At 46.3% G+C, this 17,489-nt stretch overlaps 1 long non-coding RNA gene across 2 annotated transcripts; it reads left to right on the top strand.

Moving 5' to 3' along the window:
• Nucleotides 1-2,614: 2,614 nt before the first annotated feature.
• On the top strand, nucleotides 2,615-13,485 carry LOC107314849. 2 transcript variants are annotated; one of them, XR_001555645.2, is made up of 4 exons: nucleotides 2,615-2,869; nucleotides 5,718-5,856; nucleotides 5,947-6,039; nucleotides 13,188-13,485. It is a non-coding gene; the product is annotated as an uncharacterized LOC107314849 (long non-coding RNA). The 2 variants fall into 2 exon arrangements; XR_001555646.2 differs by lacking the exon at nucleotides 2,615-2,869 and adding an exon at nucleotides 3,263-3,731.
• Nucleotides 13,486-17,489: the final 4,004 nt, after the last annotated feature.

Raw genomic sequence — 17,489 nt, forward strand, 5'->3', positions numbered from 1 at the left:
GTTGTAGTGTCCTGGGATGCTGGGAATGTGGGAAATCCTCACCTTCCCTGCGCTCTCCTTGGGTGACTTCTGGTGGTGGCAGAGGACAGGCTGGCAGTGTTCTGCTGGCCATGATGCAGGCACAAGAAACCACTGCTCGCTGATTTCAACCCTGTTATTTGTAGACCACCCTCAGCGCCTGAGCCACGGGTGACAGATTTCCCTTTGGGGGCACACTGCAGGGAAGCATTCAGCCCCCACATTGAGGTACGGTCACACCAGTGTTTCAGCTTCCAGCTGGCGGAGCAGCAATCACAGGGGGAGCAGCTGGTGGCAGATTGAAGCAGCAAAGGCTCACACCCCACTGGAGCCTTCAGAAGGGACAGAACGCACCTCAAGCCAAGCATCCCGTCCCCTAACACAGATCAGTAGGATCAGAGAACATTTGTTAGGTTAATCCTCCTTGTGCAGGTTTAATGCTCCTCCGGCTGGGGTGCTGAGTTTGTTTGCTGCCACAGCTGGTTTGAAAGTAACCTCACCTCCTGCAGTCACTGCACTGTGTCACATCGGGGGAGCTAATAACGTGAGAAGGGCTGGAACATGTGAGACTTTTTATGACTGCAAAGATTGAACCACATTTCCATGACAAATCACTGAAATTTGAGCAATCTAATTTACAACACAAATTCCTTTCTTTTGTGTGTCTTTCCCAACTCAAATTCAAGTCAGAAACTCTTTGGGTTCTGCTGCAGCTCTCGTCTAGGAAAACTGTGGGTGTAAGATGAAAACCAATTGCATGAGGTCTCCAGGGCCGGCCCATGATGACTCCAAACCCTAAATTGTTCATCCCTAGAGCACGGTTTACGACTGCAACAGATTCAGGAGGAGCTGCGTAACCAGCACTTAAATAAAGGGGAGGCAGCGAGCCCTCCTGCAGCAGTGGTATTTGTTCTGGGAAGGGCTGACCCAGGGTGGCCACAGCAAGAAGGTACCGAAACCCACTGTCTCCTCCTAGAAGCAGAATTGAAGGTCACAAAGTAAAGACCCCTGCAGCCACCGCTGGCCTCCGATTAAAAATAAATCCCTTTCATGGCCAGACAGTGGTTTGGGAAGGGGAAATGCTGAACGGCAGTGAAAACTGAAGAGAACTTTTTGGCTGGGTGTTCTGCAAGGCAAGCACAAGTGGCATTGATTCGGGTACAGCTCTATAGCTCTGGCCACCAGCACGCATGTACAGGTGTGCTCCCTCCTTTTATATTTAACTTTTTCACAGTAAAACAAGCCTGATTTTAATGGTACATTTATCTGAGAACAAACGTGAGAGCAACTCAGTCCTTGGAATTACAGAGATGGGGAAGTGCCCAGTGTTCTATCCGTGCTACCTCCAGAGCCAGGAAAATCACAGTTTTCTATGGGCTTCTGGTGCTTTGTCCCACCTTATGATTAGCACTGTTAGTTCCAGGTGATGGGGATGCCAGAATGACAAACCAAACAAACATGACAAAGGTCCCCCCTACCCCCTGCATTGCTCCCTCAGGTGCAGCACACAGCAGAGCCAGGCACTCAGAAGACTCATTTCTGCCCTTACATGGCACCAGAGGAAATCTGGGTACCCACCCGTGGGAGTCGTCCCTCCCTCACAGCAGGCTGCCATCCGCTGCTCCTTGACCAGATACCCAGCAGATTATTTTTGTCTTGGCTCACGTAGTCCCAATGTTACAATTACCCGCTGACCTCAAACACTTACTTTTAAAATTACCCCTCTGGAGCAAAGCCTCTCTCTAGTGGGTTGGGTGGTTTTTATTTTGTATTTTTATGTCTAAATGGTTAAATAGTGGGTGTGGTTGAGGACAGAGAACAGAAAGCTTCCAGAGCAGGCAGGAGGGGGAGGGCCATGAGGGTCTTAGCATGGAGAAGCCCACACGCTCCAGAGAGGAGACACAAAGCTTCACCTCCTCCCTCAGTAACATCATCTTCTGCAGGGCCAGGCTTCCTCGATGACCAACATCATCTCATAGTGGTCTCTATTCCTCATAGGTGTGCCTTGAGACTCACCCTTGCAGCTGTGGCATAACCCCAGATAATCAAAGCAGCATCCTTTGGATGCAGCGTTAGTCTATAGACTGGTGTTGAACATAATGGAATAGGCCAGCAACTCAGGAGAAATAAACTGAATTTATTCAGTTTATTTATATATATTTATATTTATTTATATTTATATTTATTTATATATATTCAGTTATATATACTGAATTTATTGCTGAAGACAAACACAGATGGGGAGAGGCAGCCATGACTGCAAAGCGTTGTTCACCATGCAGGAGAGATGTCAGTCACCCATGGCTGAATGTTCTTCTAAACTGCCTGTAGAGCTTCTCAGAATGCACAGAAACATCTTCAGGAGGGAGACAGGAGCATCTTGTCCAGGTGTGGAGAGCATGAGGGAATAGGACAACAGCCTGCTGTAGTGATGGAGGAAAAAGGGGAAGCAGCTGACAGGAGCACCTGTGCAGCTCCCACAGGTTGCTGTGTGCTGGGGCTTTCCCTTCACACCTTAAATGCCCAGCTGAACTGGCTTAAGTCTCATTGGAACCACTGTGAAAGATAAGCAGCACGAAAGACTTTGGCCAGGCAGGTTTAGAAGGTTGGCCTTTGGCTACGTTCTGTCACCTGGCCAGCAGCTCATTAGGGTCACATGTCACCAACAAGGAGCTGAAGTCAGTGTTTGTGGTGGAAGCCTGCAAACAGTGCCCTGGGTTGCAGGTGTTTATAATGGGACCTGCTCTGGGCAAGTTCTGCTTTGAGCTGTTGAGGATCTGGGTGAGGCTGAGTGGCAGAAGGTGGATCTGGATGCTGTTGGACTGGAACCATCTCAGAGGCTTTTTGTAAGGTAGGAGGTTCAGGATGGGGTGATGCTTCATGAAGGGTTGCTCCTCTCACCTGCTGCTTCCTGCAGGCACAGCATCTTTTGCTTTTTGGATAACGTGGTGTGTGATTCCCAGTGTTGCTGCAGAGCTACTGGCTGCAATGGCCACATCTCACAGCAGATAAACAGATTTTTGCTTTGGATTTTTTTTGTTTGTTTTTAGTAATTTTTGATAAATGTGCAACCAAAAGGGGTTTGATGCCCACTGGGACTGCTTACAGGTCAGTTAGCACAGCCTGGGCTGGAGCAAAAAGGAGTATCAGGGCTTTAAGTTGGCAATATCTTTGAATGGTGGCATACAGTGATGATAAAAGGGCATGTGAGGATGCATCTCTTCTCTCGTTTGGCTTTAAGCAGCCAAATCCACCTACCAGCATTCATTGAGAAGTGTTGGTTTCACGGGTTATTTACTGCAAGGCAGCAGCCAAAGATATATTCATCTCTGAAATGGAAAAGAAATACAATTCCTGTCTTTGCACTTCTAATGAGCTCTGGCAAATTTGCTCCCTTTTGTAGTCCTGGGGTCAATCAATTAGTGATTGCCCAGGGAGAAGCTTAATTAAGCTCAGATAACATAACAGAGGTTTCACCCCCTCGCCCTCCGTCTGTGCGTATCCTCCTTTACACATCTGGATAAAAGCTTCTTTGCAAAGCCGGGGGAGCCATCGCTTCAAGCTGCGTCCCTGAGAGCACGTCCGAGCTCCCAAAAACCATTGCAAACTCTTGCATCATGCAGGAGCAGGGGAAGCCGGAGCAGCTGGGAAGTGAGAAGATCCATTCTGGCAGCTGTGCCACAGGGACAGGGCGTCACTCGGAGCAACAAAAGGTGTCGGCAGTGAGAAGCACGGTGCCACGATTTCTTCTCCCTCTCGCAGAGGCAGGATTTCTCCCCGGGAGCCCCGCGCCAGCCATTCAGAAGTAGCCTGAAATCTGGCTCCGGCTGCACGCCTTTATTAATGACAGAAGCCCTGGAGGGGTGGGATCCAGAGGAATCACAGAGAGAGTTTTTTTTTTCCCCTTTCCTAAGCACAAAAGACAGAAGTGGAATGCAGCTGAGGAATGTTTCGCCCTTGGAAGGGATGTAATAAATCTCTTTGGATGTGATATTTGGTTTATTTTGCGGGAGTCATTCAAAAGGAAAATGCAGATTGTGGGGCTTAGTGCTCAGCCTATGCTGGCAAAGGATCTCCAACAAAGAATGTTCATTGGCAGGGAATGTCCTGACTTTGCAAGTGAGCAAACGCCTCTTTTTCAGTTACTCTAAAAGCTGTCTTATTATTATATAAAAGGTTGCTACAAAGCAGAGTGTGATCGATTGTTCTCCTGATCCTCTAGGAGAAGGACAAGCGGTAATTGCCCTAATCTGCAGGAGAAAAGGGTTTGGGCTGCACTCAGGGAAGCGCTTTCTTCCCAGGAAGGTCTGCTGGGTCGCAGGGGGCTGCTGGGGAGGCTGAGCATCTCGGTCCGGAGCAGCACAGCTTTGCTCTGTCTGGGTGACTCCACCTCGGGATGGGAGGGAAGATGGCTTTAAAGACTTCAAGTCCCTGCCAGCCCCCAGTGATTAGTTCTGCATGATTATTATTTAACGGTGGGACACTCCCTTTGGGATCCTAAGGATTCTTCCCATGCTGAAGATTGCTGGATCTGAGGATAGGTTAGTGGGCAGAGGTGGGGGAAGAAGCTGACAGGAAGGAATTGATGTGCAGATGGACTTGATTTACTGCAGAAGTAAGGCAAAGAAAAAGCCCAAAGGTGACTGTAAAGCTGGGCTTCCTGATGGAGAAGGGCAGGGAAGAGATTATGTCTGCAGCCTCCCGTCTCTTGGTGAACTCCTTGGAGAGGTCACAGTGGAGGCCAGGCAGATGGCAGAAACCATTTGTGAACCCTAAACCAGGATTAAAGGGACGTGGTGGAAGAGAAGCAGACTGCATGGAGCCAACCTCAGCTGTCTGCCACAGCTCCACCACCAAGGGAACCACTTTGCTGGAAGGTGGGGGGTGGTGAGCTGATATTTAGCCATTGGTTGCACACGAGCTATTTTTAAATGGCATAGGTTTGGTTACTGACAGTGGCATCACTGTAAAAATCTTAAAGCCCTTCTGCCTACCTGCCCAAAGAGCTGTGGGGCATTCTAAGTAGGAGAGCTGCAGTAAGTGGGGTCCTAACACAGCTCGGAGCGCTGTGCAGCCCAGGCTTTGTCCTGTTAACTGCAGTTCAATGGTGGCACTACCAATACAGTCACAGCTGCGCCAGCTCCTCTCTCTGTGCTTTAACCCACTGGGAATTTCCCCTTTCTCATGTGTTTGTGAGAAGAGATGAACAAAAGGATACTCTTATCAAGGAGATGCTTGCAAAGATTCTAACTTCCTAGAAGAAGAAGTGCTTTGCAGAGCTCAGTGTTGGGGTTAAGGCTCCGTGATAGATTTCTGAGAGCTCTTCAGGCTGTTGTCCAGCATTGTTACCTGCTGGAAGGAATATGTTCTCAGTGTTTCCTTTCTTGCTGGTAAGACAAATATCTTCTGTTCTGCTCCCCGTATGGAGAAGAGGCACATGTGTATGGGAGTGACCTTATCAAGAAGTTAGCAGCCATGAGTTATTACCAGAGCTGGGCTAAGCACTTTGCTGCTGTTATCATTGCTATTGATTATTCATTTAGAGGGAGCTACAAATGTACAGAGTGCTTAATAAACACCAAGTTTCCTGGAAAGCAGTGGCAGGGCAATAGGGAGGCCTGTTTTTAAAACAAGACAAAAAACCTACCGAACACACCACCAAACAACAATTACATCACGTGTTATTTCTTCCACTACAGCAAAGGGCTCGTCCAGGATCAGAGGAGCTGCACAAGCACACTGGGACGTTGTGAGAACCGATGGACCTAACACCCTCCCAGAGTGAATGTCTCTTTGCTGCTTATCGCTCTGATCTAATTCAAACTTCTGGACAGTCAGGTTTGAAATGAGCTGCCTGAGAGCAAACCAGCTCAAGGCCTGGGGTTTTGTTCTTGCTGTGCCACTTACAATTTCACCTGTGTTTTTCAGAGCAGCAGCATTTTATTCCTGGGAGAGGAGGAGGCTGAAACATGGGGAGTCTGGACTGAGGCATCTGGGAGAAGGAAAGTCCCACAGTGTGAGGTAGGCAAATTAATCCCCTTAGGACACGGCACCATTACCAGCATAAAGGTTTTGAGTCCTGGCTACACGACTTGTTCAACAACCTAAAATGAAAACCTTTGGCTGAAGTCTTTGTAAGTGTTTTAAGAAAGCATTGAATTTGAGACCAATGTTTGGAAGGAACTCAGGTAAGAGAAAACAAACCCTAGAGGGTCACTTTTAGGAAAAATAAAAAGCTTTTGAAGCAGATATGATGTGCCAAAGCTGTGCTACATCAGGAGCTTTGACAGCAATCGTGGATATCTTCTCCCTCAACGTGGGAATATGCTCCAGGAGTTCGAGTCTTCCACCAAAACCCTGTTTTTAGCTCATTGCAAGCCACTAAAACTGCTGCTCTTCACTGATGGCTGCCACTCCAGGGCTGTGAATGGAGGCGCCTGCTCATGCCGTTTACATTGGCAGCTATGGATGTCGTGCTGGTAGACACAGGGTGTGGCTGAGCGTGCCCGGGCCCTTGTCCCATTGCTTCTCCCTGTCCTCTAGGGGCTGGCATGGACAGACAGGACAGCCTTGGAAAATATTAACATCTCACAACGAGTGCAGGTTCTGAGATGTGCCCAAAGGAAACCAGCCGGCGCTCAGGGAAATGACCAAGCAGCAGAAACCCTCTGGGCTCTGTATTTGGAGCAAAGCAGAAAGCTCTGAGTTCACCTGAGTACACATCTTGGCCCGCTCTGTCCAGTTCTAATGATGATCGTATAGGAAACTACACATCCTTCTAAATAGTGTTGTTCCTCCATATGCTACTCTGTGTGTTGACAAAGCAGCCATGCAGGCTGAGCCAGGCTGGTTCTGCTGAGCACGGTGCTGCTGTGGAGTCCATGCTGGCACTCAGCACAGAACGCCTCAACCTCGCTTTAACCCACCATTGCTCCATCTGTGCATCTCGGTGCATTTGCCAGCCGTGTGTAACGTGATTCAATCTCATCTCCGAGTTTCCACACAGGCCAGTAGGTATCAGAGCCTGAGTTATTTCCAGCCTGTCTGTGACATCCCATTCCACCCACACGGCTCGCTTGGATGTATAAATGGTGGAGGTGTCTGAAATAACAGGCCCGGAGGAAACATCTGTCAGCTCTGAAGGCTGGTGAGAGGTGAGGGGAGGACGAGGCACTCAGCTCCCCATCCTGCTGTGTCTCCTCTGGCTCTATGGAAGCGGAGCAGCACGATGCTCTGCCACACGGCCCGGCTGCATCGGCATTCAGGTTCTCATGTTGCCTTTGTGATTTATTGGAGCCGTGGAGGTAAAACCTGCTTGGAAATCAGGATGGCAGCTTAGCCTTTATCCTCTGCTTCTCTTCCTTTTGTGTTTTCAGTGCAAAACGGCATCTCTTCATCAGAACCACAGGGCTGGCAGTGCAGGGGCTGACAGGCTGCTCTGCTTTGAAACCCGTCCCTGTGCTCTCCGTCCCAGCACCAGTGGGGGACAGCAGGCGCCATCTTGGAGCGTGGGGCGGTGACGCAGAGAAGGCGCAGCCCGGGGAGGCGGCGCCCCCTGGCGGCCGGAGGTCGATACTACATCGCTCTAGGCCTCGTGCGGGACGGCTCCACCCCGCCGCCGCCAGAGGGCGCCACCGGCCCGGCCATGGAGATGGCGAGCGGGCGGAGGGCGGGGCTGGGTGCGCCGCCATCATCGCGGCTCGGGGCTGGGTGGGGGTCCGTGCCCTCTGGTGGCAGCGACAGGACCCCAGAGTATGGCATGGGGATGGGAACGGCCAGGTGGGGTGTTAGGAAAAGGTTCTTCTGCAGAGGGCGGTGATGCGCTGGCACAGCTGCAAGAGAGATGTGGGTGCCCCATCCCTGCAGGTTGGGCATGGGGTGGGACTGCGTGGGCTTCAAGGTCCCTCCAACACAAACCCGTCTGTGGTTCTGTGACTGTATGAACCTTCCCCTTGTATTTAAAGATCAAAGCCAACAAAAGCCAGCTGAGTAGAGCTGCCCCGTGTAGTACCCAAACCCTGCTGGATGCAGAAGCAGATGTAAACGTGAAAGGAACAGGTAACTGAGGATCCCAAGTAACTGAGGATCCCAATTAGCTCTCCAGCAGGTTTTGTGTTTGTTACCTGAGAAAGCTGGTACCCTCAGTCCGTACAGTGCTTACCCCAGCTGTAGCATTGGTTCACAGTGCAGAACTTGCTTTAGATGGAAGCTTGGATACTGACAGGGGTAGCAAGAGCTACTACAGACCTGCCAAGGGACTGGGGAAAGGCCCAGCGCTGAGCCCCAGTAGCCATGGCCGTACCAGTAGGAGCTCCTTGCTGTCAGCTGGCTGTGGTACATCTCCAATGCTCCGACAGCAATGTGGCCATGCAGAGAGAAGCACTCCTGCTCGCTGTGCACCTTTATGTTGATGGTGTCGTGTCATCTGTTCCCTGCAGGAGCCCAGGGCTGCAGTGCAGGAGGATGGGATAAGCGAGGAATTCATTCTTTCCACTTCTGTGGTCTTTTGAGTCATGTTTTGAATGGTATCGAACCGCTATCTTTTGCTATACCACCTACTCTTTTAAACTGGAATCTAAGCAGAGCTTGGAAATAAAAGATAAGTGTGGAGTTAATCCAGTTTCCACAGGTTTGTTCCCCACCGTTGTGAAAAGCGGGATTTATAGGAGGGTTGTAGGACCTGAGCGAGAGGAAAGCTCTATATTCCAGCAGTGATCAACCTTGTACAGGTAAGTAGGAAGCTTTCGCAGACATTAATGTTCTTGGTGGAGGCAGACTGAACTGGCAAACACGTACACAGTTGGCAAGGCCTTGTGTGCGGTAGGAGATCATCTGAGTCGTATGGAGGGGAAAAGGAGGTGCACAAGGGTATCCTCACAGGTTCTTCATGTGCATGAGAGCTGGTCACCAGTGCCAATGCATTGTCTGTAACTTTAATGTTTTATCTTTAATGTGGACGTGTTTGGATCTGCTGTTTCTACACTGAAGATGCCCCTTGGGCTGCCAACTTGTCTCCAGATCATATAGAGGGAGCAAATTCTACAGAACCAGGAGCAGAGAAGATGAATGGTATATTAGTGCTAAGTTGTGAAAGATCATGAGGAGAAGGGGTTCAAAATGTGCCAGCAGAGCTGAGTGGGCTAAGTTTGTGTATTGCATTTGGTTGAAGCTAAACAGAAAACAGTCTGTGAACTGAAATATGAAGGACAGAAATACACGGGATTGTTAAGGACAACACGACTGAGCTGTCCAAGCCATGGAAGGCGTGGGCAGGGCTTTCCCAGCCACTGCTGAGTGCCCACTGGCAGCTCAACGCAGCAGGCAGAGTACTGGGCTTGGAAAACTCCCTGATGCTCTGAAGTCCGAATCATGGGCATGCAAACTCACTGTGCGATAGAACAAACCAGGAGGCTTTTAATGGGTGGCTTACATCATATCCCTCTTAACAGGTATTTGTTTCATGGGCACTTTTTTTACTGCTGTGTAGCTCGTACTTATTTAAAGGGGGAAATAACTGGATGACCAACTGGTTCTTCAGAAGATACAAAGGTTAAACAAATTATGCTCAGAATAAGTACAAAGATCCCACTGAGCTCCAGTAACTGCTGATTTTGATTTGGTTAGAAAGGTGTCAAAATTGGAGTCTGGAGATACTTAGCCCTATTCTTTGCTGTCTGCCACAGTACCTAATTACTGTTTCTGATATTATCATCTGCTTTAACACACAAATTCCCTCAAACAGCAGTAGTCCCTAATACTTCCCTCTTATATTCCCATCTTCTTGGCCACATATTGCTTACTGTGCTAAGTGCTAAATGGCTTTTGGAAAGTGCTAAGAGGGTGCTGTGAAAGGACTAAGCTGAGTTTCACAAACAACTGCCTGCACAGAGAAATGGTGTTATTAGGGAGGGTAAGTGCCAGCAGGCCGGTGTGGGCTTATTCTGACAAATCTGAAGAGCCGAGCTTTGTGGTCGTGTTCTTAGGATGATTTAAATGAGACATTTTCACCTTGAAGAAATGAAGTTTCTTGTTCCTAACCGAAATAAAACAACTGGATACTTCATCAGAAATATTCAACAGGATCAGTGTGTTCCAGGTCAAGTTCATCTACTCTGCCATCTCTACCAGAAACCAGCTCAGCACTCGATAATTCTTAGAATGGAAAAACGATTCTTGGAAGATGATGGGAACAAAGCCCCAGAGCTACAAAAGGAACATTGTTTCTTAAGCTCCAGCCGATCTCAGGGAAACAAAAAAAGCAACCCAGCCACAAAGGTACTGGATCTCCACCGCAATTCAAATGTTCCTCGGCTAAACGCAATTGTGTGGGCATTTGCAGAAAGAGAGTAAAGCAGATCAATATTTGTTATCTTCTTCAACACGTGGCAGCATGTCGGGGCTGTTGGGTGAGCTTCAGCCTGCGAGTAGAAGGGCAGCGTCACAATATGAGAAGCCAATTAATTGCAAGGGAATCTCTGTGTGCACTGAGAATCAGGTCCCTGGATGAAACAGCTCCATCTGTGGTCTTGCGTTGCTTCTCTGCTTATGTATCAAAGTGCTCAACTGTTGGAAGGTGCACTCCCTTGAACTGTGATCACAAGGCACCTCTTTGACGTGTCAGTCACTGTAACTTAGGTGATCTCTGCTTTTTTGGGCTATAGCACATCCTTTCAGTCTAGTGAGTGCTGGTGTGGACTGGTTTGTGACCTTAGCGAGCTACTGCTAATGGATGAAGTTAACTATAATCCACAAGGTCTGAAAAAACCCTGTTTCCAGTCAGTGAGTGCTGTGTTAATTCCATGGGGTGCTTCAGATACGATCATTTTTCTGTATGAAAGAGCTGCGGTGTCATGAACACTGATGGCTGCTTTGCTAACTTTTAATTTTGCAATTTTTGCAATTAAATTACTACAGGTTAGATGCTAATTAATGTGGTTAAGTCAATGGAATGAATTGCTTCTTTTTTGCTCTAGCAGCGCACTTTGAAGCACTTATTCCCTTAGGAATAATAGCACCTGTAACTGTTTTACCTAGCTATTGGAGTTCTGAAATGTGTTTGTTACAAAAACAAGAGGGTCATGGAGCATGTTTTATCTCCCATCAAGTACTTATCATCTTTTAGGTCTCTAAGTTACTTATAAAGAAAGTTAGCTATTCATAAGGAAAAGCCAGGATTGTGATCTGATTTTGTAGCTGGAGATGCTGTGACCCAGGGCCAGGTGGTATGATTTCCCCATGGTGTCAGGCCTTAAGCTGTGCCAGGGGAGGTTCAGGTTGAATATTAGGAGTTTCTTAGGAAGAGCAGTGAGGTGTTGGCACAGGCTGCCCAGGGGGCTGGTGGAGTCACCGTCCCTGGAGGCCTTAGAAATGTGTGGCTGTGGCACTGAGGGATGTGGTCAGTGGGTATGGTGGGGTGATGGTTGATCTAGATGATTTCAGATGTCTTTTCCAATTTTTATGATTTTACATGGCAAGTGCAATAAGTCCTAGTTCCTGCTACATGCCCAGTGAAGTCCCTGGCCCACTGAGCCATTCACTCCTCAGCTGCAGTATCTCATCTGTCTTCCTTATTCCACAGCAAAAGAGCATAATTCAGGCTTGTTGCATCCTTCCAGCTACAGGTCTGCTGCAGAGGATGCTGCTTCTTAAGTGATAATGGAGTTCTGTAAAGCATCCCAGACTGACAACTTTAACTAGAACCTTATGTTTCTCGATTGTTTTAAAAGACAAATATATATCTTCTACTCCCACGTCATCTAGAAGAAAGGACACATTACTATCTAAATGTGGCCAGTGGAGGATAGCAGAACCTTGTTTACTATACTTTACTTCTCCAAGTTGAGAAACAGTAAAAAACTCAGTGGGTTCCCAAACTGTTCTGTGTTTTTGATTGTTTTGTTTCCTTAATGAAATTCAAAGCTCCAGTATTCAAAGGAACTGCAGACAGCTCTAGGGAGAACTGAAAAAGTGGAGGAAAAATTTGTCAATTTTTATTTCAAGTTAAATCACAACAGAGACTGGTGGCTACGGAAACACAATATGTCCGCATGGATGTAGGCAAGGCGCAAGAGAATGAAAGCGGAGACTCTCTGCACTGGTGAGAGCTTAGGCACTTTTTATTGTTCCCTGGAAACCTCCTGGGATCTCCTCACCAAGATGTTCAGAAACAGCTTCAGAAGAGGCTGGGGACTTAATTCATGGCCTTTTTGCACCAGCTGCCACAGGGTTTCTCTCTAATTTGGTAGATTGAAGGAAGTTGCTCTGCCCTCACTGTCAAACTAAATATTGCCATCTCCAGGCTTTGTAACAAAATAAATCATCTTGTTTTCATTCCTGGGGTGGCACAATTCAATTGTGGCCACCCTAGACATACGCCTTGGGCTTGTTTCCATCTTCATGCTACATTAGCTGCCCACTGGCAGGCCTGAGCAAACCTGCAGTATCCCTGATGAAGTTTGTCACATGTTGAGCGACACTGTAACTAAACTAAAGTGTTTTGCTGTAGCTACAGTGATGGGAGGACAGTTGGACCGGATGATCTTGTATGTACTTTCCAACCTTGTGATTCTATGACTCTAAACAGCAGCAGTTTTCATGTATTACTACAGTCTTTGACCTTAAGCAGAAATGTTTTCTTGTCCTGCTCCCAGTGGTCAGTGAAAACATTTCACTTTGATAAGCCAACAATGACCATGCTATTCTGTAGCCTCACCTTTCTTAAACCATTCTGAATCTTTCTTCACAGGACACTCTTTCAAAACCTCAGATTTTCTGCTCAGCTGTGAAATCTTTGGTCTGTGTACAGCCCTCCCAATGCAAGGAGGAGCAAAACAGTTACCTGATGTGTCACACACCCAACAACCAGCATTAGCTTTGCCTTTTTTTGGACCAGCATCATACTGTTGACTCCTATTCAGTCCATAGCTCACATCCTGAGCTGCCTTTCTGCCGTGCTGCTGTCTGGCCATTTATTCCCCATTTTCTCTTTGTGCTTTTGATTTCCTTCTCTTAAGTGTAGCACTTTGTACTTTTCTTTACTGAGTCGCTGATTTTCTCCAATTTAGCAAGATGGTTTTGAATTCTCAGCCCATCCACCAAACTGTTTGCATCCTCTCCCAGCTAGATGATGTCTGCAGATTTGATGAGTGCTCTTTATTCCCTTGTCACAGGTTGTTAATGAAAATACTGCATAAAATGGATTCCACACAGACGTTGGGAGGACCCCGTTTGAAAATTCCTCTCAGTATGACAAGGAACAATTGACAAATGTTTCTGAAGGTATATTCATAATGAGTCATGCACCTACTTTTTGAGGATTTCATCTTAACTGTGTTGTCTTTGTTTGCTAAGGAGAACGTCGTGTGAAATGGTGTGAAAACCATGTAAGAGTCAAGACATATAGCCACAGTTTACCTCTTACCTAGGAAGAAGTGCATATGGAACCTGGTCTAAGACAGATATAGGCTTGAACTATTGTATCAGTTTCCAGTCTTCATTTCGATCTCTGCAATTTTGTGTGTAACCATAACCTCAGTAATTGTCTTCTGTATCTTAGTGATTAAAGCTCATTCGATATTCAGCCCAATTTTAAGAAAACGGTTTCTTTCCCTGCTAAGGCAGCGTGAAGACAGAAATCAAAGACTTTTTACCATCCCAGATTCAGTGAGGGAGATGTTGGCACTGTCTAATACCCATATAGCTGTGATAAACTTCTTTGCAAAAACATATCAATGTAGGTTGATTCTTGAAGATGTTTCCTTAGTTTGTAGAATTCCCATTCAAGGAAGCACGCTAATGTGTGCTAATAGTTGTGTATGATTTTAATTTATGTACTATTCTGTAGTAGTATGAAATTCCTGATGCAATCAGTATCATTGCAAAAAATAAAGCTGTTCTTACAAATGAGTTACAAATCCTCATTAGCCATCAGATGTTAGATTAGACAAGCATTTGCTGTATCCTCGATATATTATGCAGTTTTTAGTGCTGTTTATTGGTCACCTCTGTCCTTAGCAGGCTCCATCACCCTAGTATCTAAGCAACTTGATCCTGTATGCCCTACCATTGAACAATGGCCTACCTCTAAGAGATGCTTTTCTTTTTAGGGAAACTAATACATCATCTCAAGGAATGAATGGTTATGATTCTGTAACACTGGAAGTGACTAATCCCATGTTGTAAATGGGATAAAGGGAAACGGAATGTATTTTGAGAACAAACAGTAATCATTGACACAGTAATTTGCATCCCTAGATATTATAATAATGACTAAGTATCACTTCCCCTTGTTTGCATAAGGAAGAGTAGACAGAGAAATCCAGTGATTCGGCTATCACTCAGGCAAGGCACTAGAAAAGACAGCATAGGTCGCTTTACTTCGTGTTGTTTTCCTCTTCTTTACTATGTCTTTGAAATACAGCACCGCAAAAGCCTCTATCGTTGTTTCACCAGTTCACTCCACAAGTAGCCTGGTGCCACAGGAGTTGGTCAAGACTTGTGGAAGGTTTGAGAGAGGCAGGGTATACAGAGCGTTGCTTTCAGAAGAGCTAGTTTGGATGGGTAACTTGGGATTCCTGTCAATTAACATGTATTAAGTGCCAGCAGCCTCAATCTGTGCTGTCTTGCTGATGAAGCTAACATATTTTTGCCGCCTGAGGAAACTTCCTGCTCTTCAGAAAGCAATTGCAATTGTAAGGACCAAAGTCTACTCAGCGACCCTTCTGCTTCACGACCGATTTGCAGCACAGGAAGTACTCAAACTGGATCCTGAAGGTATGTCTGTGTAGAGAGCTGCTTTCACAAGTATTTCTAGACAGGCAGTCGCTAGGAAGTCAGAACCACCGCATCAGAGATGGATTACTTGGGATCCAAAAAGCAAATATGTTTAATGTCTTTATTTTTTTTTTTTTTTAGAAGAAAATTAAGCACCTGAGGTATGATTTGCTTTGTACTAAACGAAGGGAGGGGAAAATGTCATTAGTGGGATTGGCAGTAGCGTTCTAAGTTGTCTTTGAATTTCACACTAGCTGCATATCACAGAACCAGGGCAAATAGCAGTGAATACAACCTTTACTTAGCTTCTCCTGACAAACATACAGCAAAGGGTACAGCAGGCTCACACTGATACATGGCCAGGAGATGTACCTAGAAAAGGCAGTCTGTCACTCTTTATTCTAGTTATTTGTTTTCTTGTGGCTCTAGGCCCAAAGGGAATGGCAAAATGGGCATACCTTAAGACTTCACTGTGTGAGACTATGATAGTCTCTAATTAAGGTTTATCTGGACTTACTCTCCTTCTGCCCAGTTCATGTATCTGAACCAGGGGTTAGGCTTTCCTGAATATGGGGGGTAATTGTTACTGAGTGTGTGGCATTCAGCTGTGGGAAGCAGTGGAGAGAGGAGGAGAATATCTAGCTGCTGAGCATATTTTCATGGCAGAGATGTCAACCTGGCTCTTCTGTGAGCAAGCATCTCAACATGTTTCAGGGTGAGTGGAAAACGAAGAAATACCATGCAGCTGTGAATCCCCCTGCCTAATGCTTGCATGACAACTTTGCATACATGCTGTACTCTTCCCCCTGCTCTTTGCCTTCAAGCAAAAGTGCTGCCAGTGTTGCAAGTCCTCTAGTGTGAGAATAACGCTGCCGTGTTGTGGGTTGATTGGCACCCTTTGGGCACCACTGCAGGACAGATGAATAAATGTTGGTTTGCATTTGAATAGAAGACCAGATATTCAGTGATTCTGGCTCATTATCACAGCAACGGGTAGCTAGGAACATCCTTACTTTTTCTAGTGTGATTTTCAGCTGTTTTCTGGTTGTTGTCTCTCTCTCTTCCCCTACAGCACTCTCCCAGTGGTTCTTGCCATCCTCCTGGTCCCAAGCCTTCCATCACTCCTTATTCCCACTAGAGGGGAGGGATATCATGGTTTATTGGGACTGTATGGGAGGAAGAAGCAGGGGACATCCAGCTAGCAGGGCAGGGGAAAGGGGAGAAGCAAGGGAGGGAAAACAGAAGGGAGAGGCAGAGACATACTGGCTGGAGGGAGCATTGGAGAAAGGGAAAGCTGGGAGCAAGGCTAGAAGCCAACAAGGAAGGGAATGGAGGCAGATGAAGGCAGGAGGGACTCTCGCAGGGACAAAGAGAGGAAAGAAGATGCAAAGAAAAGTTGAAGGGGAAAGAAGGCAACTTAGAGAGGGGTGAACACAAGATTATGAGGGGAAGTAGGACGATTTGAGATGTTATGCATTAGGAGGCAGGAGAAAAGAGAGATTTTATAGAGGGTAATAATTAAAGGTGGAATTGTGCTTGGCATTGAGGGAAGCACTTAGGGATGAAGAGAAAGAAAGAGGGAGAAGGAGAAATAAAGGTAAAAAATCAAATCCTCATGTGGATCAGGGAGATTTCATGAGAAAAGGAAGAAACAAAGGTGAGGAGAGGAAGGGAAATGGATAAGCAAAGTGAAGAGAAGAGAGAAAAATAAAGGAAGGAAGGGGGAAAAGAAAAGAAAATCCTATGAGCTAGAAAGTAGGAGAGAAATCAACAGAAGAGAACACTAATCTGAAATACAGCATGAGGAAAAGGGATGAATGTATTGATTGTGACGGAAAGAGAGAAATAGAGGAGGGGAGAGTAGCCTTGGAATATATCAGAATTCATCTCTAAAATAGATCCAAACAGAATCTTTATTTAAAAAATAAAAATTCAAACAACAATAGGAACACACAACTTTTTTAAACATTGAAATGTTTTTGAATGCATTCAGCTGCCTTTTCTGGACCAAGCCCTTGTGGCCCTTACATTCTCTATATAATCCATGATGTACTGTGGAGCCCTTCTCTATAAAAAAGACATCATGTAAAGACACACACTTGTTACTGAACCAGCAGCAGGGAGGAAAGAAGATCCCTCCATGTGTAAACCCCATTATCCTCCCCATTACTTAACATAATTTGCCTTAGGCAGCAAGTCGAATCCTCCAAATATTCGCTGCAGTGAGAGATACAGAGCGAGGAACTCACTTATCTTTTCAGGTGGATTTCACAGTCTGGTTTTCTCTCTTTGTTCTCTCTTTCTCCCTGGTTCTGTTGTTTTCCTTTTATCTTTCCCTTTCACTTTTTTCAACCCAATTTCACTTTCTGCCTGCTGTTCTCAAGCAACTTACTCAGTTTCTGGTTATATTTTCCTTGCTACCTGTCACCCACCCTCTGCTGATGCCCTCCAGGGGTTCCTTCATTGTCCGTGCCACCCCTTTGCATTCCAGGTGATAACCTCTCTATGCCATTCCTGACCTGCCTTGACCAGAGCATGTGAACTGCCTGTGTCACCAGGACTGGGTGTGTAACTTCCTAGGGTAACTCCAATATCTTGTTACTTTTCATAAAAGGCAAACTGTATAGTTTGAACACCAGTAGGAAGGAATATCCACCTCTATCACATACACACCTATTACATGTCTATTCTCTATTTAC

The sequence above is a fragment of the Coturnix japonica genome, chromosome 5 (genome assembly GCF_001577835.2).
Source record: "Coturnix japonica isolate 7356 chromosome 5, Coturnix japonica 2.1, whole genome shotgun sequence".
NCBI lineage: Eukaryota > Metazoa > Chordata > Aves > Galliformes > Phasianidae > Coturnix > Coturnix japonica.